At 43.2% G+C, this 20,005-nt stretch overlaps 1 protein-coding gene and 1 pseudogene across 5 annotated transcripts in view; both read left to right on the top strand.

Annotated features, from left to right (window-relative positions):
- Window positions 1-20,005, top strand: part of LOC124613056 (multiple PDZ domain protein-like) — a 1,056,684-nt gene that overhangs the window by 143,735 nt on the left and 892,944 nt on the right. The window lies entirely within an intron of this gene.
- Window positions 8,046-8,163, top strand: LOC124614370 (annotated as a pseudogene).

Raw genomic sequence — 20,005 nt, 5'->3', positions numbered from 1 at the left:
CGTCTGCAGAGATGTTGCGCAATGTTTCTGCTGGGGTTGGGATCGTAAATAACAGAATCGTGTGGTACGGCGTCCAGTCTGAAGTACAACAGCTGCGCGCCAATTTTAGCCAGAGCGATGATTCCATTCTTGAAACCAATCCATTTGTGTAGAACGGCTTGCCAGCACTGTGACTAATTCCAGTATCACTCGGCTGTCTTCTAACGGACACATACATTCGGCTGCTACGTCAACTAAAATGTTGAATCGAAATTGAAGAGCCTCGTGATTTCAGCTAGACTAAAATGTTTAGTTGGAAAGCTCTGCATGCAAGTAGTTTCCGTAGATATTTCCTATCAGGTGTTCGTCGGCAGTTTAGTTTGTAACGTAATAGGTTTGTAAAAGTCGCTGGTTCGAAATTTGCTGGTATCTTATCTTTTTTTACTATCTTTTTCAAATTCCGTGTTAGTAAGAAATGGAAATTTCGATTAAGAAGTATGGAACATTAATTTGAATAACAATAACTTTTTTTGTTTTTGATTACTGGTCGTATGAAAATAAGTTAGCATTTGATACAAACGTACGAAATGCCATTTTGTTAAATGAAAAAAAAAAATATGGCATCAGTAACACTATTCAGTATCTAGAAATAAAAATTGTATTTGGTATTCTATCTTACGTGTCGCATTTTTGTAACAAATTTTAATTTATTGTAATATTCGCATTTTCATGTGAATAGTAATAAAAAATAAAAGGATGACGTTTTTGTTAAAAAAATTCTCAATATTTGTTCATTAATTTTTCCATTTGCCAATATACGTAGATGTATGCTGCTAGAGAGATTCGAATCAGCGACTTCATGCTCACAACCCAGTTACTTAGAGTTAAGGAACGAATTCATTAATTAATTACAAATGTACTTCCCCCTTTGCCTTTTCCTGTCGCGAATAATACACGGGACCAACGATAGGTAATAACGCTCCATGTGAGCTCGAATCCGTCTCATAGTACCTTCATGCTCTTTCCGCGAGATACACGTTGCAGTCGAGTATATGCTCTCGCCAACGGACAGTGATGTACTAATGGCTTTCAGCCTATAATTGTGCAACTGTTTGGTTGCAGTCCGGTCAAGAGACCGTCGACGAGGTTTTATGATCGTTCTTGACTGCATTTACATCTCGGTACTTCCCGTTGTATCACTTATTAGGGCTTATACCCGTTCCATTCACATCTGGAACGAGGAAAGAATGATTACTTAAGTGCCTCTTCGTGCTGTAATTAATCTTGTCTTTGCAGTCCCTACGGGAGCGATATGTAGAGGGGTTTTAGTATATTCCTAGATTCCTCGCTTAAAAGTCGTTCTTGAAGATTTGTAACATTTCACGAAATACTTTGCGCATATCATCAGCGTCTGCCAGTTCAATTTTTTCATATCTCCGTGATGCTCTCGTGTGGGTCAAACAAACATGTGACCATTCGTGCTGACCTTTCCATACGTTCAATGTCCCATGTTAGTCCTACTTGCTATGGGTCCCATATGCTTGGGCAGTATTCCAGGATGGGTCGCACGTGTGCTTTGTCGACTGATTGCGTTTTTCTAGTATCCTACCAATGAACTGGAATCTACCCATCAGCTGTACCCACGACTGAACGTATGTGAACGTGCCATTTCATATCCCAAGAAATTGTTGCACTCAGGTATTTGTGTGAGGTGACTGATTGCAGTTGTGACTCTTTGATAATGTGGTCATAGAAGTCTGTATTCTTATAATTTTGTGTTGAGTTCAAATGGCTCTGAGCACTATGGGACTTAACTACTTAGGTCATCAGTCCTCTAGAACGTAGAACTACTTAAAGCTAACTAACCTAAGGACATCACACACGGCCATGCCCGAGGCAAGATTCGAACCTGCGACCGTAGGGGTCGAACGGTTCCAGACTGTAGCGCCTAGAACCACTCGGTCACACCGGCCGGCCATGTGTTGAGCGCCGGCCGGTGTGGCCGAGCGGATGTAGGCGCTTCAGTGCGGAATCGCGCTGCTGCTACGGTCGCAGGTTCGAATACTGCCTCGGGCATGGATGCGTGTGATGTCCTTATGTTAGTTAGGTTTAAGTAGTTCCTAGTGTAGGGCACTGAGGACCTCAGATGTTTAGTCCCATAGTGCATAGAGCCATTTGAACCATTTTGTATTGAGCACAGTTTTAAATTTTTGATCACTGAAATCAAATTCGTAATATCTGCACCATTTCGAAATCTTTTCAAGATCTAAAAGAAAATTTGTGCAGCTTTTTCATACATTACTCCATTATAGATAACGGCATTATTTACGAAAAGTCTGAGTTATTGTTAATATTTTTTGCAAGATTGCCAATGTACAACATGAACAGTAAGGGTCCCAACATACTTCCGAGGGGCACACCTGGAGTTACTTCTACATCCGTCGATGACTTCCATCCAAGGTAACATGCTGCGCCCTCTGTGCAAAGAAATACTAAGTCCAGTCGCAAATTTCGCGTGATACCCCACATGGTCGTACTTGCGCGTAGTGTGGTACTGATTGAAACACTTTTCGGAAGTCAAGAAATTCTGCACCTGGCTGACTGCCTTAGTCTATTTCTTTCAGGATGTCAGAAAAGTGCGAGTTGGGTTTCACACGACCGTTGTTCTTGGAATCCATGCAATTCTGCAAGGAAGAGGTCATTCTATTCGAGATACCTCATTATGTTTGAGTGTAGAGTATGTGGAGCTACACGACTTTTCTGTCGAGCGACTGTCACGTAGAGGATGAGTACACACACATAGTGCCCCATCTCATTTCCATGCAGAAATAAACAGTTGTGCGACTAAAAGTTGTATGTATTCGCTTGGGTTTCGCCGGCCCGAGCAGGAGGAGTGGTTGCGGCTCGCGTGCCAGAGGGCTGGCTGGCTGGCTGGCTGGCTGGCTGGCTGGCGTGGGAGGGGCGTGAATGCGCGGCTGCGCCTGGACCGTGGCGTCGCGACGCGTCCTGCGGCTGCAATTACGGTAATGGGCGGCGGCGGCGGCGGAAAGCTCGGCTCATCTGCAATGCGACGTCCCGCAGCCGCCGCCGTAGCGGCCGACGCCCCCGCACTCCCCCGCCGGCCGCGACAGCCGGATACAACTGCGCCCCGCCGGCGGGCCTGGCCCAGATCGGCAAGGGAGTCCCATTCATGTGCTGGACGCCGCCCGCCTGCCTCCCCTTGCTTGGTGCTGGCAAATACGTCCGTGCGCGAAGAATCCTACGCGAGTCGAAATTGTTTCTCTGCTCCATTTTTCTGGCCCTCAGGAAATGTTTCTCACCTACTTTATGACAGTGATACTAGGCTGTGGGTCGGCGCTAGATCGTCGTCCATCTTCCTCTAGTGATACGGCAGGGACGCTGACCCCAGGAACTTGGAAAACAAGAAGTAGCATTAACCAGTTCAGCGAATTGACGCATGGTGCAGGGAATAGCAATTGAATCTCAATGTAGACAAGTGCAATGTGCTGCGAATACATAGAAAGATAGATCCCTTATCATTTAGCTACAAAATAGCAGGTCAGCAACTGCAAGCAGTTAGTTCCATAAATTATCTGGGAGTACGTAATAGGAGTGATTTAAAATGGAATGATCATATAAAGTTGATCGTCGGTAAAGCAGATGCCAGACTGAGATTCATTGGAAGAGTCCTAAGGAAATGCAATCCGAAAACAAAGGAAGTAGGTTACAGTACGCTTGTTCGCCCACTGCTTGAATACTGCTCAGCAGTTGGAATCCGTACCAGATATGGTTGATAGAAGAGATAGAGATGATCCAACGCAGAACAGCCCGCTTCGTTACAGGATCATTTAGTTATCGCGAAAGCGTTACGGAGATGATAGATAAACTCCAGTGGAAGACTCTGCAGAAGAGACTCTCAGTAGCTCGGTACGGGCTTTTGTTAAAGTTTCGAGAACATACCTTCACCGAGGAGTCAAGCAGTATATTGCTCCCTCCTACGTATATCTCGCGAAGAGACCATGAGGATAAAATCAGAGAGATTAGAGCCCACACAGAGGCATACCGACAATCCTTCTTTCCACGAACAATAAGAGACTGGAATAGGAGGGAGAACCGATAGAGGTACTCAAGGTACCCTCCGCAACACACCGTCAGGTGGTTTACGGAGTATGTATGTAGATGGATGTAGATGTAGATTTCTTGTAAACAATTACGCAATTTACAAAACTGTTGCTTCCTATTTGTCTGAGGCCAACATATTTTATATATTTTATAAACTAGTAGATGATATGTCACAATTCAAATGTCGATCTATGTAAAAGTGAATGTAAAAGATCTCCAGTGATAGTCCTCGCTAATATAACATATTTCAACACATTCCTGTATTCAGATACTTTACTTACAGATTTGTGCAAGTGAAAAGGCGGATGGTGGGGCGATGTTGCGGCCGTCTGTAGCACGTGCGTAGAACATTTAACGACGACTTTCATCATAATTTAGGTACGTTGAAGTTATTATCAACTGAATGCTCTTTATGGATGGCAGAAAGTAAGCTTGACAAGTATTACTTTAAGAAGCGACACCGATACTTTTGTAAACATATGAGCGTTCAAAGGAAAGCCGAAACAGTGGCCAAAAATGAAATGAGCGTACAGCATCGTTGGCCGGGAGGCCCCATCAGGGAAAGTTCGGCGGCCAAGTGCAAGTCTTATTTCAGTCGACGCCACATTGGGCGACTTCCGCGCCGGTGATGAGGATGAAGTGATGACGACGACAACACAACACCCAGTCCCTGAGCGGAGAAAATCTCCAACCCGGCCGGGAATCGAACCCGGGCCCGCTTGCATGGGAGGCGAACAGTGGCCAAATCTGGTTCTTATCGCAGTGTCGCTACATGCCAAAGTGTGCAACGGCTGGAGAGTCTCTCATGGCGTGAGACAGAGATCACACCGGCGATGGCGTAAAGTATTGTCTGTCCTGTGCGTAGAAGGCACCACTCTATTTTATTGCATTAAATCATTGTTATAATTTATGTTTACTGCGTCAGTGATTTTTAGAGAGGCTGGCTGTGTAGTAGAAATCGATTGACTGAGCCAGTAAGTAAACAAATAGATGGGCTGAGCAATATCGGGGACCGATAAACCACACTCTCAAGAATATTGTCTTATAGCTCAACGTCCTGGTCCAAGTCTCTGAATTGGACGTCATTTCGGCGACCCAAGTGTCCCTGAGCCAACGGCATTCGGTGTTCTCAGGCGGTCTCTCATCCAAGTGCTAACCGGGGCCGACGTTGCTTAAATTCGGTTACCGGACGGGAACCGACGTATCCAACTTCAAGGATCTGTGGTCTTGCCACTGTCGCACTCAGACTTCTCTCAAATAACTGACATTCAAATGTGATTTTTGAATGAGAAACCTACTGTGTAATATTTTCTTACATAGAGAATGTAGATGGCGCTACTCTCTAATTCGAACAGTTGCGGTAAAATGCTGTTAGTGTGCATAATCACGCACGTAGTACACTTCACGACAATTTTACATTTGTTCCATGCATACGTGCATGCATAATCAGCAGTGTACCTGCAACTAATTCTCAAACTTATTGGCGAAGACATTGGTGCGAGTTTTCATTAGGTTTGTTTACGCCGGATTTCAGACTCTGGCTGTAGTTCATTGCTCTTTGAATAAAGATGCCATTATCAACCCTTGCGGATGAGACTTGTGACTCTATTACGCTTGTCGCCGTCCTCTATTAGCATTTAAGAGCCCTCTTTTCCAGTTTACGGTAGCGTGTTTGCTTGAATTCAGTAGGCGGGAAGCGATACAATGCCCTTGTTACGTCACTCTTTTTTATGGTGCCAACGGCGCCTTGAATGTGATATTAAAGTGTCATTGTCCTCTTTTCGCAAAATGGTGAGTCTTATTGCATGTGATACGTTGGAACAAACTATGAAACTGAACGAGATATGTGTGCCTTCAGTGCGCGTGAGTACGGCTTAATATGTACTCAATCCGTGGAGTAAAAGTAGGAACTGCATAAATACTCAGTTTATTTTAGAAATATCCTATATCTCTGAAAAATTTAATGAAAATCTTTAATGAAAGTAAGAGCTTGATCGCTGTAACTTAAATACCAATAATGTAGATCAGTATTTGCAAAACCTGAAAATACTGCAGTTATTTTATTATACACGTCTACAGTGTAATTTAGAATCCAGTTGTTGGTGTAATTTTAATGAGATGTTTAACTATGTTTATTTGTGTAATTTGGGAACGAAGCATTCTGAAATAAACGTAACTTCATGTTACGTATTGTGCATTACGTCATCCCTACACAGTTGGTCCCGTTACATGTACCGCTTAAGAAATTCTGCCACTTTACAGCCCTTTCGCGGCAGGTAGAAGAGCTGATGGATGTTACCTAGAGGTTTCAGAACTCGCATTTTCAAGCCATACTATACAGAACGCTGCAACTGAGAAGGTCAATATCGACAGGTTTCTGCAAGAAATCGATACATGTTGAAAAACCGTGGAACATATGTCAGATACTGTTTGAGATCCTAGTCATTTTTATTAAAACTTAAGAAACTAAACTTCCTACGTTTATACAAAAATCACTTGACATTTATCATGAGATTCATCGCGCAAATTTCTCGACTAAGAAGATTCTTTTTTGCCGAAACTGTTCCCAACTTTATTTTGGCTCTAAGATTTTTCTTAACTTTGTGTTTCGATAGCGTTATGTAAGAGAACTCTTTTTTTTTCAAAAGTCATATTAATTAAGAATTATCTTTGTTCCTCTATAAGTCGAGCACGACTGTCTAATTTAGTAGTTAGTCGATAAAAATGGGCTAGCCAAAGATATCGATACTGATGAGGCAATTTGAAGATTTGCAACCGAAAAAGAAGGAAGAAATTCTAAGTTACGTTTCAGTCACAAATGTTGTATTTTATGCTTTTGTGATGTTGGCAATTGGACGGCGGGGGTGACAAATTAAAAGCTGCACCGGATGCCAAACTATCTAGCTATGCCACTGTTTAGACGTAAGTCTGAACCAGAGTAAAATAATGGGTGTGTAGGTAACGAAGTAGGGAATTCTTTGTAGTCTTGTACAAGTTTGAAGTTAATCACAGAAAATATCGCCAAGACATTCAGTAACATTTAAATAGCTCATGAGTCTTATTTTTACGTCATTAAAGTACGTTTATGTGTCTTAGAAGCTTTATAAAGTTAATGACAATTTCACTCAAGAAAAAAAGTTTAAATTACACTGATTTGTTTAATTGTAGCTCAGTATATCTTCATTGATCGTCATAACAACGAGGTGAAAACAAATTTTGCGTTTGGTGTTTTACGACTCGTCGACAGTTATTATCGTTAGAGATTTAGCTTTCGCTCGGTTGCAGGAGGGGTAGGAAGCAACCGTGGCCTCCTTGGAACCATTCCAGCATTTGCCTGGAATGAACTCAGAAACCACAGAAGCCAAATTCAGTATGGCCGGCCATAGAATTGAATCTAGGTTTTTAAAAATTACCAGACTTCCAACACACTTTATCCAGGCTTTCAACAGGATAAATAGCAAAACTAAATTAGCATCAGTTAGGCATGTTTAAAATCATCTTATAAGCATCTTCAATATATCTTTTTTCAAGTTCTTTTTTGTTTATAAGTAGTTATTATTTTGTACATTTTTCTGTCTATACACATCTTCTGATAAATTTAGTCAGATTTTTGTAGGTAGAAGATAGCTTTCAAGCAAACCCTGATCTCACCATCCTCTTCGTACTTTTTAATTTTTTTCCAAACTTTCATCCCGTTACATGTATATTGTGTTTATTTTCGTTTACCTTCTATACACAGCTCTGCTCCATTAACGCACACTCCGAATTTTCTGCTTCTCTTTTTATACACCGTGTTACGTCATTGATTTCAGGATTTGGTTTGACAAGCATGTTTTTAATTTTGTGGTTCCAGTCATCAGCGTTGGTCGTTCGATGGTGCCGTTTGTAGTAACTCCAAAGGCTGATTGGGCTTTCTTCATTTTCCAACCAGCTATCTACAAAGTGGCAACGGCTTTGCCGCAGTGGTTACACCGGTTCCCGTGAGATCACCGAAGTTAAGCGCTGTCGGGCTTGGTCGGCACTTGGATGGGTGACCATCCAGGCCACCATGCGCTGTTGCCATTTTTCGGGGTGCACTCAGCCTCGTGATGCCAGTTGAGGAGCTACTCGACCGAATAGTAGCGGCTTCGGTCAAGAATACCATCATAACGACCGGGAGAGCGGTGTGCTGCCCCATGCCCATCCTATCCGCATCCTTCTAGGAGGATGACACGGCGGTCGGATGGTCCCGATGGGCCACTTGTGGCCTGTAGATGGAGTGGTGGTGGTGGTGTGGTATCTACAAAGTAGCCTGTGGACATCTGGTGCCTGTGAATGTATCTCGAGCCAGGCATCACAGGCAGCTTCAAACCATAGAAACGCCAGAGCAGCACACATGCGAATTTGTTGTTTCACTTCTTTTTCTTTGTATTCATTAGTAAGTCTTAGATATTCCACTATTCTCCAGAGACACTTTTTCATGTGGAAATATCACCCATGTGCTTTGGCTGTCGGTAGTACAGCTTCAATCGCAGAAACCGCTGCTGATTCGAAGTCTACGGTCACGGTTACAAGTTTCGATTTTCCGCCAAATTTCGGTAAGTGTTTTTTTGGTTAGCGATAAAGCAAAGGCAAATGGATAGATGTTTGTCTCCTTATTTGCTCTCCCAAAGTCGACGTAAAGGACGTATATTTGCGATTACTGTTTGCTAGAGCACTTGAAAGTACCATCTATAAAAAAAGTTTTGTGTACTTCTTAGAGCCTCTTTATCTGTTCTTCCGCTAAAACCTATTATTCATTGCCCTAATTTGTCGATGCGTAACAGAAAACTGTTGCTATCATTCATAGCTAGTAACTCTGCTTTGAGATCAATTTCTTCTCTTGTCTGCGGATCTTCCTCATTTCCTCGTGATTTTGCCCGCTGATAGTATGAAGTTCTCTTCGTTGCTTGGTGCTCGGGCATTTCAGTGACGAAATCATACTCTCGATTACGCAGCACTTCTGAATACATTTTGGAAACAGAAATCTCTCCCTTTTCTTTGACTTGTTCAAAGTTTTCCTGACTTCGAACCGAGCTTCATCTGGAGCTCCACATTGATGCTCGAGTGAATAAAGCACCGTCGAATCCTAGGTTTTAAGCATTCCTAGCCAGTGGCTTGCTTTCTGTCTTCAACAGCGCCACGTCACAATCCCGTCTTCTTTCGTTCTGTTCACTAAGTAAGAATAAACTTCGTAGTAGTAGAAATACGGCTTAACCCGAATGATTTTTGAAACTTCCGTATCGGAACTATTGACACAGAAATACACAAGTCGCACGATGTCAACCCTACGACAGCTAGAGCGGTACTAAGGCTGTTTGTACAGACAGTTGGCTACTGTGGTAGAGGTGGTCTATGGGGGCGCAGTTCGTCCACGCCTGGGGAGCAGGAAGTTTGGGGTAATTACGACGGTCCGGGCGCAGGTTAGCCGTGACACAAAGTGAGCGGGTATTAGGGGCAGATTTCACAGATATCTGGTTGGGCGCAAATTTCACTGGGTGCAGTTTTAATGGATTTGGTGCATTCAGCCTGGATCTTCCCCGTGGGTAAAAGGCGGCCGGAGTTAGAGACCCCCCCCGCCCCCCCCCCCCACCCCTCCTCGTCCGTCATTCTCTCTCTCACTCTCCCTCTCTCTCCCTCTCCCTCTCCCTCCCAGAGCGGCGGCGAAAAGAGGCCAATAATACGGTCATGGGCTTGCGGCGCACAGTATACTTTTTTTTTTACCAGTACCACATGTGCCCAGTGCCGTTAATAACAGGCTTGGATTCGTCGAGTAGAATGTCATTCTTTCATTTAATTACGGTTACTTGCTTTTTTGTTTTGTTGCTGCCTGAGTGACTATCACAATTCGGATCAGTACATCACATGTATTCTGTATATCTTCCAGGAAGTGGTCACTATTAATAATGAAAAGTGGCAACATCGTCGCAAGCCGTAGGGATAATTCCCTCGCTACAACAATTATATTTTCCTTACAGACTTATTAGGAAATGCATCATCCCGTACACTGATGTACTAACGTCAATAAAAGCTGTTCAGTACAGCCTGTAAAAATATTTCTGAAGACAGTTTCCGAACAATCATCGGAATCAGTCACGTCCATTAATTATTTGGGTCTGTGCGTGCGGAGTGATTTAAAGTGGAACGACCCCAGAAACGAATCGCAGGTAATGAAGATGCCAGATTGAGGGTTATTGGAAGAATCCTCAAGAAGTGTACTCCACCCACGAATGAGGTAGCTTACGTAAGTCTCCTTCGGCCGATACTTGAGTACTATTCGTCAGTCTGTGACCCATACCACATAGGACTAATAAAATGAATAGGGAAGATCCAAAGAAGAGCAGCGCATTTCGTCACACGTTCTCTTAATAAGCGCGGAAGCGTTACTAAGATACACAGCGAGCTCCAGTGGAAGACGCAAGAGAGACGTTGTGCATTACGGTGTGGTTCACTGTTAAAACACCAAGAGTCTACGTTCCTAAAACAGTCAGCCAATTTATTGTATACTCGCGAAAACACTATGAAGATAATATGAGAGAGATTCGAGTTATTTTCGCCTACCATTCGTGACTAAAACAGGAAAGGGGGGTGCGACAGTGGTACACCAAGTGCCCACTCACCTGAAGATGGTTTGCAGAGTTTATATGTACAAGTAGATATGGAGTGATACCTATTTAAAATCACCGTGAATTTGCCATTATTGGCCGCTGCAGCAAGGACTATCGTTGTAACTCCATTTATTCTTTTTCATATTCTCAGCCAGCATTTTTCCGTGGCAATAGTACCTGATTTATCACCGAGCGAGGTGGCGCAATGGTTAGCACTCTGGACTCACATTCGGGAGGACGACGGTTCAATCCAGCGTCCGGCCATCCTCATTTAGGTTTTCCGTGATTTCCCTAAATCGCTACAGGCAAATGCCGGGATGGTTCCTTTGAAAGGGCACGGCCAACTTCCTTCCCCATCCATCCGTAATCCGATGGGACTGATTACCTCGCTGTTTGGTCCCCTCCTACAAACAAACAAACCTCATTTATGTTACGGAAACTGCAATGTGATATGGATTCAGCGTCACTGTATTAGGTTTCCCTAGTTTTTCTCGTTTTGTGTACATTACTGGTTAACTAAATTGTCTCGAAATGTGTCTGAGCAATGTGCTGACGAATGGGACTCACTTTCGGACAAGCGGTGTTCAGATCCTCGTTCGGTCGTCCAAAGTTGCGCATATAGCTCCTTCCCCATTTTTTGCCCAGAGCTTATGCTCTGTCTCAAATGATCTCTTTATCTGATGGAATGTTAAAATCATAATCTTCGTATGGTCTTCATGGACTGTGAAGTAAATATGTGCATCAAAATCGTTTTCGGGTTAGTGATTACAGGAAGTTAGCAGGTCAGACGAGGAGGCAATGTGACAATGTCTTGCAAGAAATACTGAAACTTTGATTTGCTTTTGATCAAGCTAATAGCAGACATTGTAAGGACGTCACCACCTAAAACTCTAAAATTAGTGATTTATGCAGAGCATAGCGATTCATGTACGGCTTTTGTAGCAAAAAAATGGTTCAAATGGCTCTGAGCACTATGGGACTTAACTTCTGAGGTCATCAGTCCCCTAGAACTTAGAACTACTTAAACCTATCTAACCTAAGGACATCACACACATCCATGCCCGAGGCAGGATTCGAACCTGCGACCGTAGCGGTCTTGCGGTTCCAGACTGTAGCGCCTAGAACAGCACGGCCACTCCGACCGGCTTTTGTAGCACTCATTGCACTGTTAAAGGTAGCAAAATTGCACGTGATTAATTAGTTTGTCTACGTGGTATAAGAACCGATCAACTGGGATGTTTTAATGTAATTTAACATCCACTTGCTTGTTAAAGTAATATACGTAAGACGAGGTGCTCGTAAATATCAATAGAACAACCAGAAAGAAATAATAGCCTTGTTCGGATGTGGATTTTGATAATTCGGAGATTCCCGTCAGAAACTTCTAGTACTTGTAAAAGGAAGTGAGTGCATACTATTTTGAATAGTAACTCATGTGCAGAAACGTATCGTTTTCTTCCTACACCGGTTGAATTCTGATGGGTAACGCGTCCACGTATGCTGAGGGAAAGCGAAAAGTCTCATTGTTGCTTGTTGTGGTATGCGGCAGAATAGACAGGATGACGCGTAAGATGTCCGTAATAACGTTGGTAGTCGCCGCATTTAGCCGTTGTTGTAATGCATCAGTACTGTTCTGTATGTACAGAATCCTGCGTTATTTTTTGTTTTGGAAAATTGTAAACACGTAATGTTTACGTTTTAATACAACCAAATGTGCTTGAGTAAAAAATAGATGTTTCATTATGTTTCAGTCGCCTAATAATTGTACTATGTCACGCTTAATTTAGTTCCTCAAGCAGACGTAGATGAGTTAAGCATCTGAATTGGAACCTTATAACGATTATGCCGAATAAACTAAAATTTAGTTTCATATCGTTTGTGTTGAACAAAACTGTTGAACCACAACTAGACAATATAGTTTGTTATCCTAGTCGGCGATAACTTTCTGTTGTTACACGCGGGTTCATCGGTGTACCTAAGAATTTGCCAAGCCTGAAAGAGCCGACTAGAAATACATTTATGTGACAGTTATCTTTAAAATTATAGTGCCCTCCATGATTGAATCAGCGATCTGGGTCAGTTGTTAGGCCAGCTGTTTCTCAAGAGGCAGGATCAAAATTAAAATCTCCGTTCGGCTGTCGAATTTTATGTTTCCAGGTGTTTACATACACCGCTTAAGATAAATGCTGCGATGTTTCCTTTTTCAAGGACACGGCCCATTTCCTTCCTTATCCATTTCCTGACCAAGCTGGTGCTTCGTTTGTAAAGACCAGTTCATCGAATAGACACTAAGTCCGTACCCTGTTTCGTTTGTCATTACTTTTTTGATCGTTTGTCAAGCTGCAAAACAAACCGAGCCGATACGTATGGAATGCACAAGCATTTCTGTAGCCAAGAACTTAACATACTGTTTTATCATTAAGTGTGTGTGTGTATTGCGTTTGTTGTCTTGTGTCTGGACAGTTTCAAAAATAACGTAGGTACTTCTTACATCTTGGAATACAGACACTTACCGTTGCTTTGCTTGCGTTCAGGTAGTGTGAGCACGTGTGGAATTAAGCAACATTGTACTTTAGTGTTAATACTGTGTGCAAATTAAGTTCCAATGATTTACTTCTCCTTTGTTAATGTATATCTTGACTTGTTCTAAATCCTGAAAGTTCTTGTTCTTGAACAGATCCGCGAAATACGATGAATGAACGCCACGAAGTACACCACCACCTCTCTGGACATGTTGACATGTGGCTCAACTCCACTTAGTGGAAAAAGTGCTAGTCCTGGTGACAAGTGACTGATGGTTTCTCTAGCAGAGTGTCGTTTGGAGTGGAATCTCGCCCAAATACTATAACTTCACAGTTGATTTGCATTTTTGGCAAGTGATTATATTCCGGACTACTCTTCATCGTGATGTGCTTAAACTGACAGTGTGTCAGAGCGACGAATGGATAGAAGTTGATTAGTCATAGCGGGAATTTACGGATCTGCTTTCGAGTGTGTCACGGTTCGTTGTGCAATGACGGCAGGTATTCGAGGAAAACAAGGACAAGGTCGGTCGCTGTTATTATCTGAGACTAGTACTACTACTATTTTCTCTTGGTAACGGCATGTCGACAGCGTCCACAGTGGGCGTTTAAGCTGCGGTACACGTTGCTAATACGGACAACAGCGTCCCAAACTGTTCGTCGTCGCAGTCTATAAGGTAGTGTGTATGAATAAAGTTGGAATCATCACTGCCTCTTTTCCAGCTTGCTAGGTCATTTACCTGAAAAGAAGTGCACTCTTTGACGAGCCGTATCTCAAACAGCCCTCTGTGCTCCTTGGAATAGAGAATGAAAACGGAAAAGGAAGAAGATTAATGGTACAACGCCACAGTACATGAACACGTTTGTTGGAAGAACATCGTCAGTTGTTCATGCGAACATAATATATGATGCCGTCTTTTAATCTTCATCAAAATATGATCCTGTCTGGAGTTTGCCAGTTGATGGGTTTTCGTCGTTCGACATCTATGAGACAAAAAAAAACCTATCTTTATGTTGAAAATAATTTTACTCACGAAACACTTCATTAGTGGGAGCCATTTAATCTACACACGTCTGCATTCGTTCCCTTATCTACTCAGTATATGTCTGCATGTCGTTTCCTGCGCCGAACTAGGTCTCGCAGTGATAAGACGCTGGACCCACATTAGGGAGGACGGCAGTGCAAATCTCATATTTAGGTTGTTGCGATTTCCCTTAATCGCGTAAGCTAATGCCGGGGTGGTTGTTTTCAAAAGAACATGATCGATTTTCTTGCTCATCCTTCTTCAATCTGAGCTTATGCTCCGTTCCTGATGTCGAGACTTGGAATGCTAATCATCTTTCCTTTGTTTCCGTGAGGCTACGCAGGAGCTGTGCAATTTTGTGACTTTACCTGTGACTCCCGTGTGTAATGGTCACACCGATGCATGCAATACTATTTATAGCGGATATCTGGATTTTAGAATCAGAGAAGAAGATGGGGTGTACTAAAGGCGGTGATGAAGATGAATATTCAGTCAGTGTGTGTTTGAGCTACCTGAATATTGTGTCACTGATAGAGTGTTTTAGGTAGGCTCATATTCCTAATGCGAGATCCATACGTTCATCCACACCCGGGCAGTTCATTAATCCGTCGAAAAGATGAGAAAACAGTTCCTTTCGCCTTTCCTGCTGTTCGTCAGACAAGTCTATTTGCGCGCGCGCGCGCGCACACACACACACACACACACACACACACACACACACACACACACACTCTTCATGTTTAGTTCTTTGTTAAATTACTTCTCCATGTTCACCATTTCAGCACTACAACAACATAGGTCTTTTCGTGTTGAACCTCGCAACTGACAAAGTTTTCTCCGATTTTTGATCTGCAGAGTTCGCCTAATTGGTCGTAATGTTTCACAGTTCCCTGCCTCCAGGAAAACTTATATCACTCAGGCATACTCGAGCGCCGATAAAACTCATTCCAATAAGCTTAAGGCGTCATCTGAAATGTCTGTGTTGCTGAGTTGAGGATTTTCACAGAAAAAAAATTAAAATTATCTCGTTGTTCACTTTTAGTACACTACAGTTTTTGGCGAAGCTATAGAAAAAATCACCAGCAGACGGCTCATCCGCTGCCATTCACCTGATCAATCGAGCTGAACCTTATCGCAACGTAAGGACCCACTACAGTATCGGAAAACCGTCACGCGCTAATACGCTACGACAAATGGTAAATTGATTAATTTATTCATGACAATAGTGGTTGAAAACCGTGTCAGTGGATTACATTTCTCCACAGAATACAGCAAGTAGCAACTTTTTGTTCTAACTTACATAACATAGTTTTTCATTCATATGCAGACTTCTGTCAAGTTTGAGGGTCATCCGTATTAAATTCTAGATCATCTGTATTAAGTTCAGTATCGCTCGCTACTAATTTCAGAAGTAATTTACAAACACAAAAACTGTTATTTGACTTCATGTACAATTTCCAGCGTAAACGAACGCATGATTCCGCATTCAGGTCCTGGACGATCCAATGGCGTCATAGGGCGCGGTATGAGGCGCATGTGATCAGCACACCGCTCTCCCGGTCGTTGTCGGATTTCTTGATTTTGTAACTGCAGCTAATCGGCCGAGTAGCTCCTCAGTTGGCCTCACGTGGCTGAGTGCACTACATACCAGTCGCCCGAAAATAAATAAATAAAAAATCCCTCCCTGTCAGTATCGGAAATTGAATTCTGGTTCCTCGCATGGCAGTGAGCCGCGCTTGACCACTCATGCTACGGAGACGGACGCTGCAACAGTATACCAGTGTAGGTAGAAATTTGTGGGATATGTACATATAAGTGGCGTTAAAAAAAAAAAACGAGCCGCAGGCGTAATTACAGAAAGCAGTACTTGTATGTTTGAAGTATTGACCCTGGCTGTTGAGACACTTGTCCCACTGTAACACAAGGCGGTGAATGGCTGTCTCATAAAATTCCCGGGGCTGCGATGTTAACCAGTTCCGTACGTACAGTTGGACATCGTCGTCCGAAGTGAATCGTTTGCCCGTCAGAGCCTTTTCAAGGGGACCAGAAATGGCGTAATGTCAGGGAGAAAGGTTGTGACTGTATGGAGGGTGGCCGAGAACCGAGAACCTCCCATTTGAGTTTCTGCAGGAGTGTCGCTACAGTGTTGGCCGTATGAGACTTTGCATTGTCGTGGAGCAGAATGACCCCACAGGTGAGATCGCCTGGTCATTTTTATTTGACCTCTTGGCGAAGGGTGGTGGAGGTTTGCGAGTAACGCTGGGCATTCACTGTTGTCCCGTGCTGCAGGAAGTGAATCAGACAGGGGCCATCTTGGTCGAAGAAGAACGTCAGCATAACCTGTCCTGCACTAGTGTGGACGACGGCGTCCAGCTGTACATGCGGAACTGGTTAACATCGCAGCCCCGGGAATTTTATGAGACAGCCATCCCGCCTTGTGTCACAATGGGACAAGTGTCTCAACAGCCAGGGTCAATACTTCTAACATACAGGCACTGGTTTCTGTAATTATGCCTCCGGCTCGTTTCTTTTTGAACGCCCGTTATAATATCAAATGGCTTCAAATGGTTCAAATGGCTCTGAGCACTATGGGACTTAACATCTATGGTCATCAGTCCCCTAGAACTTAGAACTACTTAAACCTAACTAACCTAAGAACAGCACACAACACCCAGTCATCACGAGGCAGAGAAAATCCCTGACCCCGCCGGGAATCGAACCCGGGAACCCGGGCGTGGGAAGCGAGAACGCTACCGCACGACCACGAGATGCGGACATTATAATATCAAACAGAGGAGCTACAGAGTACAGAATAACAGTAAACGTTCATGTCTGTAATTTAGATTATATGTACGATTCGATAAAACGTGATAGCTGAAGAAATTGTTTTGTAGAGATAAGGTGCAGCATTCAAAATGCAGTCGAGATGAGCATAACAATAATTAATGTGTTACTATGCTAAGCCAGTTAAAGATGAGTGAAGACATGAAACACGCTATGGCTTGAACAGAGCTATAAAAATTTTATTTTTGCTCTACTTTCCAAGAAAAGCTCTTTGGTAACAGAAATAGTCTCATTTCTTTTGCGTCAGACCTCACTTGACATGTTGGTTGCAGAACAGTGGTACCTGGCATGTCCTGCTGCTCTTAATTGCTGACGTTCTCTATACGTTAGCACAGTGTCTGCGAAGTTTTAATTAGTAAAACATTGTACGCGCAAAAATCATTTCGAATTAGTGCAGATTCAGCCCTCTAAATGTTTTACGAGCAGCTTGAGTTTAATCAAGTTCGTCATTTCTCACAAAGCATCTGATTTACGCAGACTCAGATTCTACCGTAATTCATTCAAATCAGAGCCGTAGTATATAGTTAATCGAGTATCTGCTATAGCGGAGGGGCATTTTATTATTGAGAGAAATGTAAAATTCAGTGTGACACATCATTTAACCCATCACAAGAAAATCAGCTTAATGTAATTTTAAAAACATTTGCATTCTCTATTTTCCCGCCATACTTACAAAATAGTTGTGTCACTGAATGATATGTACACTAGAAACACACACACACACCAGTTATAACTTCTTTTAGGTCATTTTCGTTTTCAGAAGTTCCCGCTCATCTGATCTACGTTTCGACACTTCTAGAAAACTAATTTATTTTCCGATTTAAAATGTAATGATATTCTAAGATAAAACGCAAGTATTTGCAAATATCTACTGACCGAGCGAAGTGGCGCAGTGAGTTAGTACTCTGGACTTGCATTCAGGAAGAGAACAGTTCAGTTTCCACAAATCGCTTAAGACGAACGCCAGGATGGTCCCTTTGAAAGGGCACGGCTAATTTCCTTCTCCATCATTCACTCTTCCAAGCTTGTGCTCCGTCTCTAATGACTTCATTGTCAACGGGATGCTAAACTCTCATCTCCCATCCTTTTTAAAATATACTGGAACCTTCAGTACCAGTGTCCGTCCGCCGTCTTTCGTTCATCTACATCTATACTCCGCAAGCCATCCAACGGTGTGTGGCGGAGGGCACTTTACGTGCCATTGTCATTACCTCCATTTCCTGTTCCAGTCGCGTATGGTTCGCGGAAAGAACGACTGCCGGAAAGCCTCCGTGCGCGCTCGAATCTCTCTAATTTTACATTCGTGATCTCCTCGGGAGGTATAAGTAGGGGGAAGCAATATATTCGATACCTCATCCAGAAACGCACCCTCTCGAAACCTGGACAGCAAGCTACACCTCGATGCAGAGCGTCTCTCTTGCAGAGTCTGCCACTTGAGTTTGCTAAACATCTCCGTAATGCTATCACGCTTACCAAATAACCCTGTGACGAAACGCGCCGCTCTTCTTTGGATCTTCTCTATCTCCTCCGTCAACCCGATCTGGTGCGGATCCCACATTGATGAGCAATACTCAAGTATAGGGTCGAACGAGAGTTTTGTTAGCCACCTCCTTTGTTGATGGACTACATTTTCTAAGGACTCTCCCAATGAATCTCAACCTGGCACTCGTCTTACCAACAATTAATTTTATATGATCGTTCCACTACAAATCGTTCAGTACGCATACTCGCAGATATTTTACAGAAGTAACTGCTACCAGTGTTTGTTCCGCTATCATGTAATCATACAATAAAGGATCCTTTTTTCTGTGTATTCGCAATACATTACATTTGTCTATGTTAAGGTTCAGTTGCCACTCCCTGCACCAAGTGCCTATCCGCTGCAGACCTTCCTGCATTTCGCTACAATTTTCTAATGCTGCAACTTCTCTGTATACTACAGCATCATCCGCGAAAAGCCGCATGGAACTTCCGACACTATCTACTAGGTCATTTATATATATCGTGAAAAGCAATGGCCCCATAACACTCCCCTGTGGCACGCCAGAGGTTACTTTAACGTCTGTAGACGTCTCTCCATTGAGAACAACATACTGTGTTCTGTTTGCTAAAAACTCTTCAATCCAACCACACAGCTGGTCTGATATTCCGTAGGCTCTTACTTTGTTTATCAGGCGACAGTGCGGAACTGTATCAAACGCCTTCCGGAAGTCAAGGAAAATGGCATCTACCTGGGAGCCTGTATCTAATATTTTCTGGGTCTCATGAACAAATAAAGCGAGTTGGGTCTCACACGATCGCTGTTTCCGGAATCCATGTTGATTCCTACAGAGTAGATTATGGGTTTCCGGAAATGACATGATACGCGACCAAAAAACATGTTCTAAAATTCTACAAAAGATCGATGTCAGCGATATAGGCCTATAGTTTTGCGCATCTGCTCGACGACCCTTCTTGAAAACTGGAACTACCTGTGCTCTTTTCCAATCATTTGCAACCTTCCGTTCCTCCAGAGACTTGCGGTACACGGCTGTTAGATGAATGCGCGACAAGTTTCCTCATCGCCTCCTAAATTATTGCCAGAAATAACAGGGGGAAGAACATTAGATGGAAACTCCGATTTAATCGCCAGTTGACTGAATCCATTGAGCATCCGCAAGTATTAATCCGTCGTCCGCGAGCGTATTTACTGATGTCGTTCGTTAGATTCGGAAACAGTTTATATATATGTATAAAGCAGCTACAGCGTGATTTTTAGCCGGACGAGGATCGGCATTAGCGGAGCGATCCGTCTGGGAGCGTGACACGGCGAGGCCGGCGCGGGCAGCGTGATGCCTGCCGCCGGTCCGCTTGCTATTTTAATTACGGCCGAATGGTCCGAGAATCG

This window comes from Schistocerca americana, chromosome 4, assembly GCF_021461395.2.
Source record: "Schistocerca americana isolate TAMUIC-IGC-003095 chromosome 4, iqSchAmer2.1, whole genome shotgun sequence".
Taxonomy (NCBI): Eukaryota; Metazoa; Arthropoda; class Insecta; order Orthoptera; family Acrididae; genus Schistocerca; species Schistocerca americana.
This window is presented reverse-complemented; position numbering and strand designations above follow the sequence as displayed.